Here is a 17,185-nt window from a genome sequence, read left to right on the forward strand (position 1 = left end):
TATACAATTTTGTAAACAAGTTTGCATTCCAAACTTGTTTCATTTTGGTTCTCCCTCCCTTATTTAGCTTCTCCCTTCCCTACCTCCATCGTTCTCCACTTGCTGTTTGAGGGTCTGTTTATTTCTCGTCTTATGAATTCTGGTCATTGTCTGGCACCTGCCCTATAAATTCAGCTCTGTCTAATGAGGCACTAAAGCTGTCTCTGGGATTTTGGATTTTCTTTAAGAGAACCATTAATCATTACTCCTTTACTTTCCTATTCCCAGCCCCAAAGAAGTTGTTGAAGGAGAAGAGAACACATAGGAAGCAGTTTATAAAACGCGTTTGAGTAAAATTTTTAATGCAAAATTTTATGAATTTACAGCATATTCATACATAATCAGCTCAACTTTGTCTTGATTAGGTGCCTGAGGATGTCAATGTCACTATGGTTTTCATACCACTTTCTTTCCATTTCTGTTGCCACCATTTCAACTAATAAATTAGCTCATAGCTCTCCTGCCTCTAGGGTCATGCTCCTTCAATCTGTAAATCCAACCAGCCACTGGATTAATATGCCCACAGCACTGTTAGAAGTGAGTACCTGCACTGCCCACTTCTCCTAAATCTCCTGAGTTATGGTCCAAGTCCTCAGCATCTGCAAGCCTCTGCACCAAAAAGTCCAGCTTAATTTTCTAGTCTCATCAATAACTGGTCCTTCACCTCCATTTATGATCTGTTGATCAGAATAATCTGCCATTTTTTGTGCAGGCGGTACTTTCCTCCCCACCTATCTCTGTGCTGAGAAATCCCACCCCCCTTGGAAACTGGAGTCGACACCATTTCCAGTTCCCTCCTGCTGGAACTGTTCCTCTGCATTCTCTAGCTCATGTGTCACTCATTTGGAGTTACTTTTATATTTGTGAACACTTAGCTCTCTTGTCTGAGAGTAGGAACCAGATCGTCCTCATTTCTGGCTGTTTTCAGGGTACTCTTACTGCTTGGTCTGTAGTTGCTGCTCAGTCTTTCATGCTCTCCTAGTTCCTTTCCCCATTAACATTCTCATCTCTCTCATTGTAAAACATCAACCTCAACGTCTTCCTTTACCTCAAATTCCTTTTCTGCTACAGCTCTCTCTCTCCTTCCCTTCATAAAGTTTTTTTTTTTTTTTTTTTTTTTTTTTTAATGAAAGAGAGTAGTTTTTTTAGTTCTCCTAATAACCAAGGTCACTGGAGAAAAATACAAATATTACAGAATTTGAATAGGATTAAAATAACCTGAAATACCATTACCTAGAGGTAAATTTCCTTTTTGCTAAACGTCTTGCCTGCCTTCACACATACACACACACACAGCACTCAAATGCATGATAAACATTTATGGGGAAACGGACTTGGCCCAGTGGTTAGGGCGTCCATCTACCACATGGGAGGTCCACAGTTCAAACCCCGGGCCTCCTTGACCCGTGTGGAGCTGGCCTATGTGCAGTGCCGATGCGCACAAGGAGTGCCGCCCCACGCAGGGGTGTCCCCTGTGTAGGGGAGCCCCACGCGCAAGGAGTGCGCCCCATAAGGAGAGCCGCCCAGTGCGAAAGAAAGTGCAGCCTGCCCAGGAAGGGCGCTGCCTACACTTCCCGTGCTGCTGATGACAACATAAGCGGACAAAGAAACAAGACACAGCAAATAGACACAGAGAACAGACAACCGGGGGAGGGGGGGGAATTAAATTAAATAAATCTTTAAAACAAAACAAAACAAAACAAAAAACAAAACATTTATGTATTGATAAAATCATACTATAAGTACTGTTCTATTATTTGCTTTTTAAAAAATATTTATTTATTCCCCACCCCCTTGTTGTTTTGCGCTCACTTTTTGCTTTCTGGGTCCATTCACTGTGTGTTCTTCTGTGTCTGCTTGTCTTCTCTTTTAGGCGGCACCAGGAACTGATCCTGGGGCCTTCCAGAGTGGGAGAGAGGTGCTCAATCTCTTGCACCACCTTAGATCCCTGGTTTGCTGCATCTCTGATTGTCCTTCTCTGTGTCTCTTTTTGTTGCATCATCTTGCTGCAACAGCTCTCCATGTGGGCCAGCACTCCTGCTTGGGCCAGCTCGCCACATGGGCCAGCCTGCCTTCACCAGGAGGCCCTGGAATCAAACCTGGACCTCCTGTATGGTAGATGGGAGCCCAATCACTTGAGCCACATCTTCTTCCCTATTATTTGCTTTTTAAAACTTCAACAATATATTGGGGATTTCATTCCAAGTCAATTAATGCTAATCATCATCATCACTGTTAGTGACTGAAAGGTACTCCACTGAATTAAAAATGATTTAATCAATCCCCTTTTGAGGGCGGCAGACTTGGCCCAGTGTTTAGGGCATCCGTCTACCACATGGGAGGTCCACGGTTCAAACCCCGGGCCTCCTGACCCGTGTGGAGCTGGCCCATGTGCAGTGCTGATGCGTGCAAGGAGTGCCCTGCCACGCAGTGGTGTCCCCCTCGTAGAGGAGCCCCACGCACAAGGAGTTCCCGCCCAGCATGAAAGAAAGTGCAGCCAGCCCAGGAATGGTGCCGTACACACAGAGAGCCAGCACAACAAGATGACGCAGCAAAAAGAAACACAGATTCCTGTGCCGCTGATAACAACAGAAGCGGACAAAGAAGATGCAGCAAATAGACACAGAGAACAGACAACCAGGATGGGGGGGAAGAGGAGATAAATAAATCTTTAAAAAAAAAAAATCCCCTTTTGATGAGCATCCCATTAGTTTCTTTTTTTTTGCCCTACCATAATCAGTGAACACCTTTATATAGTTATCCTAGGCTGCATGCCCCCAACAGCCCCTCTTCTCCTCCCATTATCTTTTTTTAAATTAAAATTCTTTTTATTAGAGAACTTGTAGGTTTGCAGAACAATCATGCATAAAATACAGTATTCCCATATACCACCCCACCACCAACACATTGTATTATTGTGGAATATTTGTTACAACTGATAATAGCAAATTTTTATAGTTGTACTTTTAAATAAAAGTCCATGGTGTAACTACATGTGTTTGTGTAGTATAGTTCTATGGATTTTATTTTTTTTAATTTGTTATTCCATTACAATATATACAATGTAGCATATCCCCTTTTAGTTATATGCATGTGTATATATATTTCAGAGCTGTTAATTGCCTTCACAATATTGTGCTACCACCACTTCCATCCATTACATTTCCATCATTCCAAATAGGAACTCTGTACATTTTAGGCCTGAACTCATTTGTTACCCCCACCCTCTCTCCTGGTAACCTGTATTCCAGGTTCTGACTCTATGAGTGTGCTTACTGTAATTGTTTGAAATCAGTGGGCTCATACATTGTATGTCCTTTTGTGTCTGGCTTATTTCACTTAACTTGATGTCTTCAGAGTTTGTCCATGTTGTCACATGTATCAGGACTTCATTCCTTTTTATGGCTGTGTAATAGTCCATTGTATGAATAAAACACATCCATTCATCAGTTGATGTACACTTCAGTTGCTTTTACCTCTTTGCAATTATGAATAATGTCACTAAGAACCTTGGTATGCAAATTATCTGTTCAAGTACCCTCCTTTCAATTCTTTTGGGTATATTCCAAGCAGTGGGATTGCTGGGTTGTGTGTATTTACCTAGCACTCTTTTTTTTTTTTTTAAGATTTTATTTTATTTAATCCCCCTCTTCCTTACTGCTTGTGCTCACTGTCTGCTTTCTGTGTCCATTCACTGTGTTCTATGTCTGCTTGTCTTCTCATCTTCTCTTGAGGAGGCACCAGAAACCGATCCTGGGACCTTTTGACATGGGAGAGAGGCACTTAATCTCTTGAGCCACCTCAGCTCCCTGGTTTGTTGTGTTTTTCATTGTCTTTCCTCTGTCTCTCTTTTGTTGCATCATCTCCTTGCACCAGCTCTCGACGGCATGGGCCAGCTCACCTTCACCAGGAGGCCCCGGGAACCAAACCTGGGACCTCCCATATGGTAGACGAGAGCCCAATCACTTGAGCCACATTAACTTCCCTACTTATCATTCTGAAGAACCACCAAACTGTCTTCCACAGCAGCTGTACCATTTTACATTGCCACCAACAACAAATGAATGTTCCTATTTCTCCACATTGTCTCAAACACCTGTTATTTTCTGATGTGGTTTTTTAAATAGCAGTCATTCTAATGAGTGTGAAATGGTATCTCAATTTGGTTTTTAAAAATGTATAAACTTTTATTTTAAGAGATTTTATATTATAGAAAAAATTATATCAAAGATATAAGGGCTTCTCATGCACACTCCCTCCCCCCTCCCACATCTTCCCCTATTAATAACATCTTATAATTTTGTGGTACATTTGTTATAATTGATGAATAAATATTGAAGCATTGCTACTAACCAAGGTCTGTAGTTTACATTGTGGTTTAAACTTAATTCCATTGCCCTAAAATTGCCCTATGTTCCACCTATTATTCCCTTCGCCTCCTGTCATAACCTTTGGTAACCACTACCTTTATAACAATGTTACATGTTCTTCCGTGATTATGATATTAATAAGTTTACTTTGTCCTTGCTTGCATTCTCCCCTTATGTTTGTTCATTCTTCAACCTTGAGAATTTGGGAGTGGTGATGCCTGCTCTGCCTCAGATTGAAAGGGGGCTTAGATATTATAGGGCTGATTGAAGGAACTGTTTTGTTTGCAGTTGTAGATATTCTCTGTTTTTTGGGGAGTGGGGGTTGTCAATAATTATCATTTTGTTAGTTGTCCCGGGCAAGTCCAGTGATCTGAAAAATAGGTGTTGACCGTGACTCTTCTAGAGATTCAGAGTTCCATCGGCATATGAACAGACTGAAGATTTAAGTGTCTGAGACATATATTTAATGGGTATAGTGCTAATTATAAGTTCAAATGAAAGGGACAGAAGAACCATGTATAGGAAAATTGTAAATGAGTCTAACTCTGTTTCATCGGGGAAATAGATTGTCACATATTTCAAGGTAAGGCCCATGGTCGGGGTGCTGATTTCAAGGGGTTGTGTGCCTTGCCTATAGTGTCCAGATGGCTCTAGAGCCTCAGGAGCACCTCTCTTTGAGGCTTTGTTCATAGTGACAGTTAGTGTGGTTTTGATTTGCATTTCCATGATGGCTAATGAAGTTAAGCATCTTTTCATGTATGCTCTCTGGCTATTTGTATGTCTTTTTTGGAGAGATGTGTGTTCAAGTCATTTGTCCATTTTATAATTGGGTTGTTTGTCTTTTTGTTGTTAAATTGAAGGGTTTCTTTATATATTCTGGATATTAGGATATTTCCAAATATTGTCACCATGCAGTTGATTATCATTTTAATTTCATCCTGCAGTCCTTTGAGGTATAAAAGTTTTTAATTTTGATGAGGTAGCACTTATCCATTTTTTCTTTTGTTGTTTGTGCTTTGGGTATACAGTCTAAGAAACTATTACTTAGCACAGGTCCTGAAGATGCTTCCCTCTGTTTTCTTCTAGGAGTTTGATAGTTCTAGCTCTTATACTTAGGGTTTTTATTCATTGAGGTAGGGGTCTCCCTTATTTTGCAAATGGAGATCAAGATTTCCCAGCACCTTTTTTTGAAGAGACTATTTTTTCCCAATTGAGTGGTCTTTACCTCCTTGTCAAAAAATCAGTTGGTCAGGGGAGCAGATGTAGCTCAAGTGGTTGAGCACCTGCTCAACCCCATGTATGAGGTCCTGGGTTCAATCCCCAGTACCTCCTAAAAAAAAAAAATTAATTGGCCATAAATGTGAGGGTTGATTTCTGAGCTTTCAGTTCTTTTTCATTGGTCTGTATGTCAGTCATTGTGTCTGTACCATGCTGTGTTGATTACTGTGGCTTTGTGATAAGCTTTAGGATTGGGAAGTATGAGTCCTCCAACTTCATTCTTCTTTTTCAAAATTGCTTTAGTTATTCAGGGTGCCTTACCCTTCTGTGTAAATTTGATGATTGACTTTTCCATTTCTACAAAGTTGATTGTTGGAATCTTAATTGGAATTGCTTTGAATCTATAAATTAGTTTGGTAGGAGTGATATCTTAATGATACTTAAATCTTCTAATCCATGGACAGGAAATATCATCCCATTTATTTAGTTCTTCTTTGATTTCTTTTAGCAATTTTTTTTTTAAGATTTATTTTTATTTATTTCTCTCCCCTTCCTCCCTGTTGCTTGTTCTCCATGTCCATTTGCTGTGTGTTCTTCTGCATCTGCTTGCATTATCTGGTGGCACTGGAAAACTGCATCTCCTTTTTTGTTGTGTTATCTTCCTGCATCAGCTCTCTGTGAGTGCGGCACCACTCCTGGGTGGGCTGTGCTTTTTTCATGTGGGGCGGCTCTCCTTACGGGGTGCACACCTTGTGGAGCTGCCCCTGTGTGGCATGGCATTCCTTGCATGCAGCAGCACTGCATGTGGGCCAGCTTACCACATGGGTCGTTGAGCCACATCCACTTCCCATCTTTTAGCAATGTTTTGTAGTTTTCTGTGTACAAGTCCTTTCTACCCTTGGTTAGATTTATTCCTAGATATTTGATTATTTTAGTTGCTATTATGAATCGACTTTTTCCCTTGATTTCTTCTTCTGATCATTGCTTGTTGTATTAATCAGCCAAAGGGGTGCTGATGCAAAATACCAGAAATTGGTTGGTTTTTGTAAAGGTTATTTATTTGGAGTAGAAGCATACAGTTTCCAGGCCATGAAGCGTAACTTACTTCCCTCACCAGAGTCTTTTGCCACATGTTGAAGCAAGATGGCTGCCAACATCTGCCAGGGTTCAGACTTCCTGGGTTCCTCTCTTCCCAGGGCTTGCCTCTCTCTGGGCTCAGCTGCTCTGTTAGCTCCACAAGGCCAGCTGTAGGCTATTAGGCAAATGACTTGTCTCTTTTCCTGGGGCCTTCTCTTTTTCCTCACAGTCAAGTTCCTCTGTGTGCTTACTTCCTGGGGCTCCATCTCAAGACTCCAACCTCCCTTCTCTGCAGTGCAGTTTCTCTGTGAGTCCTACTGATGTGGCCCAATCAAAGCCTTAATCATTATTTATTGAAGTAAAAGTAAAACCTCTGAATCCAATACACTCTAATACACCTGGAGGAAAAGACCAGTTTATGAACATAATCCAATACTTCATTTTGGAATTAATTAATAATATCAAACTGCTACACTTGTGTATTAAAACATAACTGATTTTGGGGTGTTGATCTTGTACCCTGCCACTTTGCTGAATTCATTTATTAGCTCTTATAGCTTTTTTGTGGATTTTTCAGGATTTTCTGTATATAGGATAGTATCATCTGCAAAAAGGGAAAGCATTACTTCTTCTTTTCCAATTTGGATGCCTTTTATTCTTTTTCTTGGCTAATTGCTCTGGCAAGAACTTCCAGTACAATGTTGAATAACAGTGGTGACATTGGGCATCCTTTTCTTCTTTATCTTAGAAAGAATGCTTTCAGACTTTCACTATTAAGTAGAATACTATTAAGTAGGATATTAGCTGTGGGCTTTTCATATAGGTCTTTTATCATGTTGAGGGAGTTTCCATTTATTCCTGCTTTAAGTATTTTCATCAAGACAGGGTGCTGGATTTTTTCACATGTCTTTTCTGCATCAATTGAGATGATCATGTGTTTTTTTCCCCTTCATTCTCTTAATGTGGTATATTGCATTGATTGATTTTCTTATGTTAAACAAACCTTGCATACCACGGATAAATCCCACTTTATCAAGGTGTATAATGCTTTTACTATGCTGTTAGATTCAGTTTGCTAGTATTTTGTTGAGGATTTTTGCATCTGTATTCATAAGAGATAATGGTCTGTAGTTTTCTTGTGGTATATATATATTTTTTAATTAATTAATTTTTTAAAAAAATATTACATTAAAAAAATATGAGGTCCCCATTCACCCCCACTGGCCCCACCCCACCACTCCCCCCACAGTAACACTCTCCCCCGTCATCATGACACATCCATTGCATCTGGTGAGTACATCTCTGGGCATCGCTGCACCCCATGGCCTGTGGTCCACACCATAGCCCACACTCTCCCACGTTCCATCCAGTGGGCCATGGGAGGACATACAGTGTCCAGAAATTGCCCCTGCAGCACCACTCAGGACAACTCCAAGTCCCGAAAATGCCTCCACATCTCATCTCTTCCTCCCATTCCCCGCACCCAGCAGCCACCATGGCCACTTTTTCCACACCAATGCCACATTTTTAGTTCATGAATAGAATATCATTAAGTCCACTCTAATCCTTACTATATTCCTCCTTCCTGTGGACCTTGGTTTGGTTGTGTCCATTCCACATCTCTGTCAAGAGGGGGCTTAGATTCCACATGGATCCTGGATGAAATCTTCCTGCTTTCAGTTGTAGACACTCTAGGCTCCATGGTGTGGTGGTTGACATTCTTCAACTCCATGTTAGCTGAGTGGGGTAAGTCCAATAAATCAGAGTGTAGGAGCTGAAGTCTGTTGAGGCTCAGGGCCTGGCTATCATATTGTCAGTCCAGAGATTCAAATCCCCTAGATATATCTTAAACCTGAGCACCAACTACAATTCCAGTAAAGTAGCATGAAAGGCTCGTGAAAAGAGATCCCATCTGAGTCCAGTTCCATTATGCAGAAACACCAGCTCCAAAGAAGGGCCAACTGACATGGCAGTGAACCCCATCTGCCATGACCATAGAACCTGTGGGTCTCTTTAGCCCTCAAAAGAACCAATACCTGGGGTTGTATCTACTTTATCTGTCTCTGAGACTCTGCTCAGGTGTGCATAAGGGCAATCCTTCTGACAACCTCCAGACTTTTTTAAAAGATTCATAGCCATATAAACTCATTTGTCCTTTCCAGTTCCCCCTTACTTTAGGTCAAACAGCATTTTTAACTCCTGTTATATGTAGACAGGGATATTCTGCTGGTCCACGCTGAACCTTTAGTTCAAGGTCATTTTCTAGTTACGTCATCAGCTGGTACTTGGTAGTGATCCCTCGGTGCCAGGGAGGCTCATCCCCAGGTGTCATGTCCCACGCTGGGGGGTCTTGTGGTATATTTATCTGGTTTTGGTATGAGGGTGATTTTGGCCTCATAAAATGAATTAGGGAGTTTTCCCTCCTATTAAATTTTTGGGAAGAATTTGAGCAGAATTGGAATGAAGTCTTGTTTGGTGGAATTCCCCTGGGAAGCCATCTGGTCCTGTAATTTTCCTTTTTGGGAGGTTTTTGATTACTAATTCTATCTCTTTCTAGTAATTGCTTTGCTGAGATCCTCTATTTCTTTTTGAGTCAATGTAGATAGTTTCTTTCTAAGAGTTTCTCTATTTCACCTAGGTTATCTAATTCCTTGGCATATAGTTTTCCATAGTATCCTCTTATAGTACTTTTTGGTGAGTAGGGTTAGTAGTAATGTCCCCCTTTTCATTTTTCATTTTATTTATTTGTATCCTCTCTCTTTTTTTCTTTGTCAGTCTTGCTAAAGGTTTGTCAATTTTATTGATCTTTTTGAAGAACCAACTTTTATTTTTAAGTCTGTTGTTTTTTTCTGTTTCATTTATCACTATAATCTTTTTATTTCCTTCCTTTTGCTCACTTTGGGTTTAGTTTTCTCTTTTCTAGAACTTTTTCTAGTTTTACTACTTCTTTTTCAGTTATTGCTCTGATTTGCAGCCTTCTTTTTTAGTGTCATTTCCCTCTCAGCACTGCCTTTGCTGCATCCCATAAGTTTTGGTATGTTTTATTTTCATTTTCATTCACCTCAAGATATTTCCTAATTTTGCTGCTGATTTCCTCTTTAGCCCATTGATTGCTTAAGAGTATGTTAATTTCCACATGTTTGTAGATTTTTCCAATTCTCTTTTTGTTATTGTTTTCTAGCTTCATTCTGTTGTGGTTGGAAAATATACATTGTATTATTTTGTTTTTTAAAAAACATATTAAAACTTGTTTTGTGACCTAATGTATGGGCTATCCTGGGGAAGATCCATGTGCACTTGAGAAAAATGTGTTTTCTGTTTTTGGTGGTTGAAGTGTTCTATATATGTGTGAGGTCTATTTGGATTAGAGTATCATTCAGTACTTATATTTACTTCTTCATATTCTTACCAGATGTTCTATCCATTATTGAGAGTAATGTAGTAATGTTGTCTACTATTAATGTAGAACTATTTATTTCTCCCTTCGAATCTATCAATATTTGCTTCATATATTTTGTGGCTCTGCTGTGAGGTGCATATATATTTATAATTGTTATGTCTTCTTGTTGAATTTTCCCCTTTATTGGTATATACTGACTGTCTTTTGTCTCTCTCATAACTGTTCTTGACTTAAAGTCTATTTTATCTTATATGAGTACAGCTACCCCACCTCTCTTTTAGTTCCTACTTGCATGGTATAATTTTTTTCTAGGCTTTTGCTTTCACCCTATTTGTATCTTCGAATTTAAGGTGAATCTCTTCAGACGGTATATCGTTGGCTCTTGCTATTTTTAATCCATTCTGCCAATCTCTGCCTTTTGACTAGAAAGTTTAAATCACTTACATTTAGAGTCACTGCTGATAATGGAGAACTTTCATATCCCATTTTGCTGTTTAGCCTTTGTCATAACTTTGTCATGACTTCTCTGCCCCCCCCCCCATCATCTGCTCTCTGTGTCCATTCATTGTGTGTTCTTCTGTGTCCGTTTGCATTCTCGGTGGCACCAGGAATCTGTGTCTCTTTTTGTTGTGTCATCTTGCTGCATCAGCTCTCTGTGTGTGTGGAGCCACTCCCGGGTGGGCTGCACTTTTTTTTGTGCGGGGTGGCTCTCCTTGTGGAGTGCACTCCTTGTGTGTACAGCACCCCTACATGGGGGAATACCCCTCTGTGGCACAGCACTCCTTGTGTGCAGCAGCCCTGCGTGTGGGCCAGCTCAACACAAAGGCCAGAAGGTCCTGAGTTTGAACCCTGGACCTCCTATATGGTAGGTGGATGCTCCATCATTTGAGCCTCATCTGCTTCCCTGTCATAACTTTTTTGTTCCTTGCTTCCATTAATGCCTACTTATATAATTATTTGATTTTTGTGTTGTACTATATTGAGTGCCTTCTCTTTTGTATCTGGATGTTTTTAAAATCTATTTTCCTTGTGGTTACTGTGGGGTTAAAATTTAACATCCTAAATATATAACAATTATGTTTGGTTTGATACCAACTTAACTTCAATAGCATGCACATAGACTTCTCCTACATCCCTCTGTCTCTGTACTTTTTTGTGCTTATACACTTATGTTTTTGTACATTATATGTCCAAAAACTTAGATTTATCATTATTTTTTATACATTTGCATTTTAGCACCTGTAGGAAGTAAGAAGTCGAGTTACATACTAAATATATTACAATAATACTGTCATTTATAATTACCCAAATGGTTACCTATAGTGCAGGCCTTTGTTTCTTTATGCCACTTTGAACTTCTGTCTAGTGTCCTTTCAGGCTAAAGAATTCCCTTTAGAATTCCTTTTAGTTATAGTGGTGATCACCTCTCTCAGCTTTTGTTTATCTGAGAATGTCTTAACCTCTCCCTCATTTTTGAAAGAAAGTCTTTCTGGGTATAAAATTCTTGCCTAGCACTTGTTTTCATTCAACGCTTTGGGTATTTCAATCCACTGCCTTCTTGTGTTCATGGTTTCTGATGAGAAATTGGCACTCATTCTAATTGGGACTCTCTTATACATAACACACTGCTTTTCTTTTGCAGCTTTCAGAACTCTCTCCTTGTCCTTTGCATGAATAGTGTGATCAATATGTGAAGGGGTGTATTTTTCTTCAAATTTATCCTGTTTGGTGTTCTCAGACTTTTTGGATGAACATATTCACATTTATTGCTAAGTTTCAGAAGTTCTTTGTCATTATTTATTCCAGTATTCCTTCAACCCCTTTTCTTTCTTCTTCTCCTTCTGGGACTTCCTTAATTTGTATATTGGTATACTTGATAGCGTTCCAGAGATGTCATAGTCTATTTTTAAAAAAATTCATTGAAGTATATCATTCATACATGAGCACATATAAACAAGTGTATAGTGAAAGTTGTCAACTTAAAAAACAAACATGCATAACATCATACAGGGATCCCCTACATCAACCCACCACCAACACATTTCATTGTTGTGAAACATTTGTTACAAACTATGAAAGAATATTGTCAAAATCTTACTACTAACTATAGCCCATCTCTTACATTTGGTGTATTTTCCCCCAACCTCCCCATTATTATTATTATTAAATATGTTTTTATTACAGAAGTTGTGAATTTACAAATCATGCACATGTGTAGAATTCTCATAGTCATAGTCTTTTTTTATCTTAATATTCTTTTTCCTTTCTGTTCCTCAGTCTGACACATTTCAAGTGTCTTGTCTTTGAGTTCACTGATTCTTTCTTCTGCCAGCTCCAATCTGCTCTTTTTTTAAAATTTTTATTAAAGATTTATTTATTTATTTCTCTCCCCTTTCCCCCCTACCCCAGTTGTCTGTTCTGTGTGTCTATTTGCTGTGTCTTCTTTGTCCGCTTCTGTTGTTGTCAGCAGCACGGAAATCTGTGTTTCTTTATGTTGTATCATCTTGTGTCAGCTCTGTGTGTGTGTGGCGCCATTCCTGGGCAGGCTGCACTTTCTTTCGCGCTGGGTGGCTCTCCTTACAGGGTGCACTCCTTGCGCGTGGGGCTCCTCTACGTGGGGGACACCCCTGCGTGGCAGGGCACTCCTTGCGTGCATCAGCACTGTGCATGGGCCAGCTCCACACGGGTCAAGGAGGCCCGGGGTTTGAACTGCAGACCTCCCATGTAGTAGACAGACGCCCTAACCACTGGGCCAAGTCCGCCACCCCTCCAATCTGCTCTTGAAACCCTCCTGGGCATTTTTCATTTCACTTTTTTGGTCAACTCCAATAGTTCTGTTTGGTTTCTTTTTTTTTTTTTAAGATTTATTTTATTTATTTACCACCCCTCACCCCTCTACCACTTGTGCTCACTATCTGCTCTCTGTCCATTCACTGCACTTTTTTTTTTCTGTATCTGCTTGCCTCCCTTTCTTGCGTCATCTTGCTGTGCCAGCTCCCCACAGGCACGGGCTGTCGCTTTCCATGGGCACTGGCTGTCAGTTCTCCATGGGTGCAGGCCAGCTTGCTTTCACCAGGAGGCCCTGAGAACTGAACCTGGGCCTCCCATATGGTAGACAGGAGCCCAATTGCTTGAGCCACATCCGTTTACCTGTTTGGTTCCTTTTAAAAATTTCTTTTTGCTAATACTTTCATATTGCTCATTCATTGATTCCCAATATCCTTAATTCTTTCTCTGTATTTTCCTTTACTTCCTTGAGCATTTTTAAGATCATTTTTTAAAGGCTTTGTTTATCCTCTTCCTTTGGATGGACCATCATTTCCTGTTTCTTTGCTTTTCTTGCTTTTCTTGTTGGATTGATTCCCTGAGATGTCTCTTCCTTGATTTTGTAACCAGCTGGTGATAAGATAGAGATTTTGTTGAACTTCAGCCCTCATATCAGGAAGGTCTGCCAAGGGCAAATGCAGTGTGTCTTTCTGGGCCTCTGTCTTATTCTGGCTTTTGTAAATTGTTTTGGAGTTTCCCTGTTTATAGGAGTTTGGTTGTCCCGTTTCTCAGAAGACAGACCTTCTTCTCCACTGTGTTTGAAGCCAGCAAGCCTTTCTCCCAGATTGTCCACCTCTATAGTTTCTTGCATTAAAGGTGCTTTTGCCTGGAGGGCAAATTCTGGATGGTGGAACATGCCAGAGAGGACTTTGCAAAGTCTGTCTTTCCCAGCCAAAATAGAGTCAGGGGCCCAAAAGGGGCACAGTTTGGCTCCACAGTACCTTGGGTAGGGAATCAGGAAGTCAAGAGCTTCTCTGATGGCACCCCAGAGCTGAGCTTTCCTGTCTTCCCAGCAAATGCAGCCCCTTAACTAACTGTTTTTCACAGCCCTGAAGAGTACAACTCTTTAAGTTTCCACCAAGGCCCCTGTCCTGGGCAGGTTAAAACAACACCTGCCCTCAATGCGAGCCCCCATTTACTCAGGAAAAGCTGTGATCAGTGATTGGTGGTGCCTACCCCTGGACTTGAGGAAGAGGATGTTTATGTCCTTTTCTGTCATCAGCAAACTAGCCAGGGACCAGACCCCACAGCAGCCTGCCAGGAGAGTGGGGGATAAGTGCCAGGAGCCATGTGGTAGAGACAGCCATTTACTGTTCTTTACTATAATTTATCAGCCTATTCTTGCTCTTCCCTGGATGCTGTGCAGTAGTCTTCTGGTCTCTGGAGTTTCAAAATAGTTGTTTCAGACAATTTAATACTTGTTTTGGTGGAAGGACTGAGTTTCTCACTCTGCCATCTTCCCACAGTCCTCTCCTGCTATTATCTGTCTAGGATATACCCCTGGAAATGAAATTGCTGGGTCAAAGTATATATGTATTCTAGGTGTTGTTGCCCAACTGCCCTCCAGAAATGGGAGGTTGTAGCCTTATGCTGTTTGAGAGTGGCACACAGTTTGAGAGTGGCTTTTTCACTGCCCAGCATGGATATTGTCAAATTATTTTAATATTTGCCAGTTCCTTATGGTATAAATGTATCTCATTTTTATTTGCATTTACATTATTTGCATTTCTTTAATCATTGAGGTTGAATATTTATTTTGTAAATGATTGCCAATTTGTGTGTGTTTTTTTTCCTTCAATTACACTGAATAGTTTTTACTACATTTCTATAGACCTGAGGCCCAAATAATTCCAGTCCTATCCTCATGGAGTTTACAATTTTAACATGTGCCTAGAACTGCCTAGTCAGATTCTTTGCCCATTTTCCTGTTGCAGTCTTTATTCATCTTAAGGATTTTTAAAAGTTAGGAATATTTACCTTTTCATGACTGTTGCAAATATCTATCACTATTTTCCTTTTATGATTTTTGGCTTTTAGGATTAAATTGGAAAGTTCTTCTCTACACCTAAAATTATAAAAATATTAATCCAATATTTTTGTGTGTTTTTTTGTATTTGTTTCTTATCCTATAGTTAACAGTTCTATAATATAGTTTATAAATATTTACATTTACATATTTTATTTTTATAATTTTTCATAGATAACTCCCTTGTTTTCCCATTTTCAGAAGTTTTTGTTTTCCCTTGTTTTTTTGAGCAGATAGTCTTTAAAACCTTTTTTTAAAGTTAAAAAGCATTATTGTAGTTTGAATAGGATTATATTGAATATCTCGATTATAGGGTGGAGAATCAATACATTTATAATACTGAATCATTCATTCTTTCAGAGAAATTTCTGAAATGCCTGCTGTGTACCAATCATTTGCTAGTTTTTGGGAAACAGCAGTGAAAAAAACCCAATCACATTTCTGCCATCAAGGAAGCTTAAATTCTAGAGCTGTGCTGTCTAATATGTAGCCAGTGGCTACATGTGGCTACCAAACACTTAAACATGGCTAGTAACACATGTTGCAGTGATACTATTTCATATATATTGGTTTAAATAAAATATACAATTACAATTAGTTTCACCTTTTGCTTTTTGCATTTTAAGGTGATTACTAGAAATTTTACATTATATATGTAGATAACTTCATATTCTTCCAATCAGGGCTGATCTGGAGTGCATAGGTAAGATGTGTGTTGTAGGGGAAGCTGACTATGAACAAGATAAAAAAGGAAAATATTCAAATATATAGCTATAGTGCTAAAGGGGAAATTGGAAATACAAAGCATTGTTGTATGTTATTTCATGTCAAAGTGGTGAAGGAAAGCCTCACTGAGGAGACTGTTGAGTGAAGTCCTGTTGTAAGGGAGGAAACAAGCCATGTGGATGTCTGCGGAAAGAGCATTCCAGGTAGAACAAAAAACAAGTACAAAGGTCCTGAGGTAGGCACATGCTGCTATGTGCAAGGAACGGCAGGAGAGGCCATTTTAGAGTAGAGTGAATTAGGCAGAGAAGAATAGGAGATGAGGTTAGAGAGGCCTGGACTTTAGGGGAGAGATCCTGACTGGAAATTCAGATGCTGGAGTTATTCGAAGCCATGAAACATGGTAAGATATGAGGGTGGACTGAGCCCTGGGAAGCCTAAGTTAGAGGGGGGAGGTGGTAAGAAGCCAGCAAAAGCATGGGAACGAGTGGCTAGAAAGGCAGAAAGTAAACTAAGTGTGTGTAGCTTCCTGGAAGCCAAGTGAAACCAGGAGAAGGGATCCTCTTTGTCAAAGTCTAAGGACTAAGATTTGAAGTTTGAGTTTAGCAATGTGGTGATCATCAGAGACCTTGATAAGAGCAATTGTATTGGAGTGATGGAGTGAAAGTCTGGTTGGAGTGGACTGAAGAGAAAAAAAAGGAGGGCAAAAATTGGAGCCATAAGTATAGACAATTCATTTAAGGCATTTTCCTATGTAAGAGTCTTCTTGTTTCGAACTATCTTGCTTGCAGTTGTAGACAACCCTTGTTCCTTGGGATGGGCATTGCCCATCATCATCTCCCTGTTAGTTGTCCTGGGTAAGTCCAGTGAACTGGAGAGTAGGTGTTGCAACTCTGATGAGATTCAGGGCTCAGCTGGCATGTTAACAGACCAAAGATTTAAAACTCTAGGACATATATTTAACAAGTATAGTGCTAATTATAGGTTCAAATAAAAGGAACAAAAAAGCCAGGTGTAGGGAAACTATAAATGAATATAACTCTGTTATACTCGGGAGCATAAATTCCATAATAAGGCCCACTGACAGGTGCCGAATTCCTGAGCCTGTCTGACCTGCTTATAGTGTGTGGATGACTCTAGAGCCCTCAGGAGCCCTGCTGTTTGAAGCACTGTTTACTGTGACAGTCAGTGAGAGCCTGCTGAGACGTGCATAAGCATAACCTCTGGAATGACCTCCTGACGCATATGAAATCTTAGCTCTTGTGTTAGTCAGCCAAAGGGGTGCTGATGCAAAATACCAGAAATTGGTTGGCTTTTATAGAGTGTATTTATTTGGGGTAGAAGCTTGTAGTTACCAGGCTATAAAGTGTAAGTTACTTCCCTCATCAGTCTACTGCCATGTGTTGAAGCAAGATGGCTGCCAACATCTGCCAGGGTTCAGGCTTCCTAGGTTCTTCTCTTCCCAGGACTTGCCTCTCTCTAGGCTCAGCTGCTCTGTTAGCTCCA

This window comes from Dasypus novemcinctus, chromosome 11 (assembly GCF_030445035.2).
Source record: "Dasypus novemcinctus isolate mDasNov1 chromosome 11, mDasNov1.1.hap2, whole genome shotgun sequence".
NCBI classification, from domain to species: Eukaryota; Metazoa; Chordata; class Mammalia; order Cingulata; family Dasypodidae; genus Dasypus; species Dasypus novemcinctus.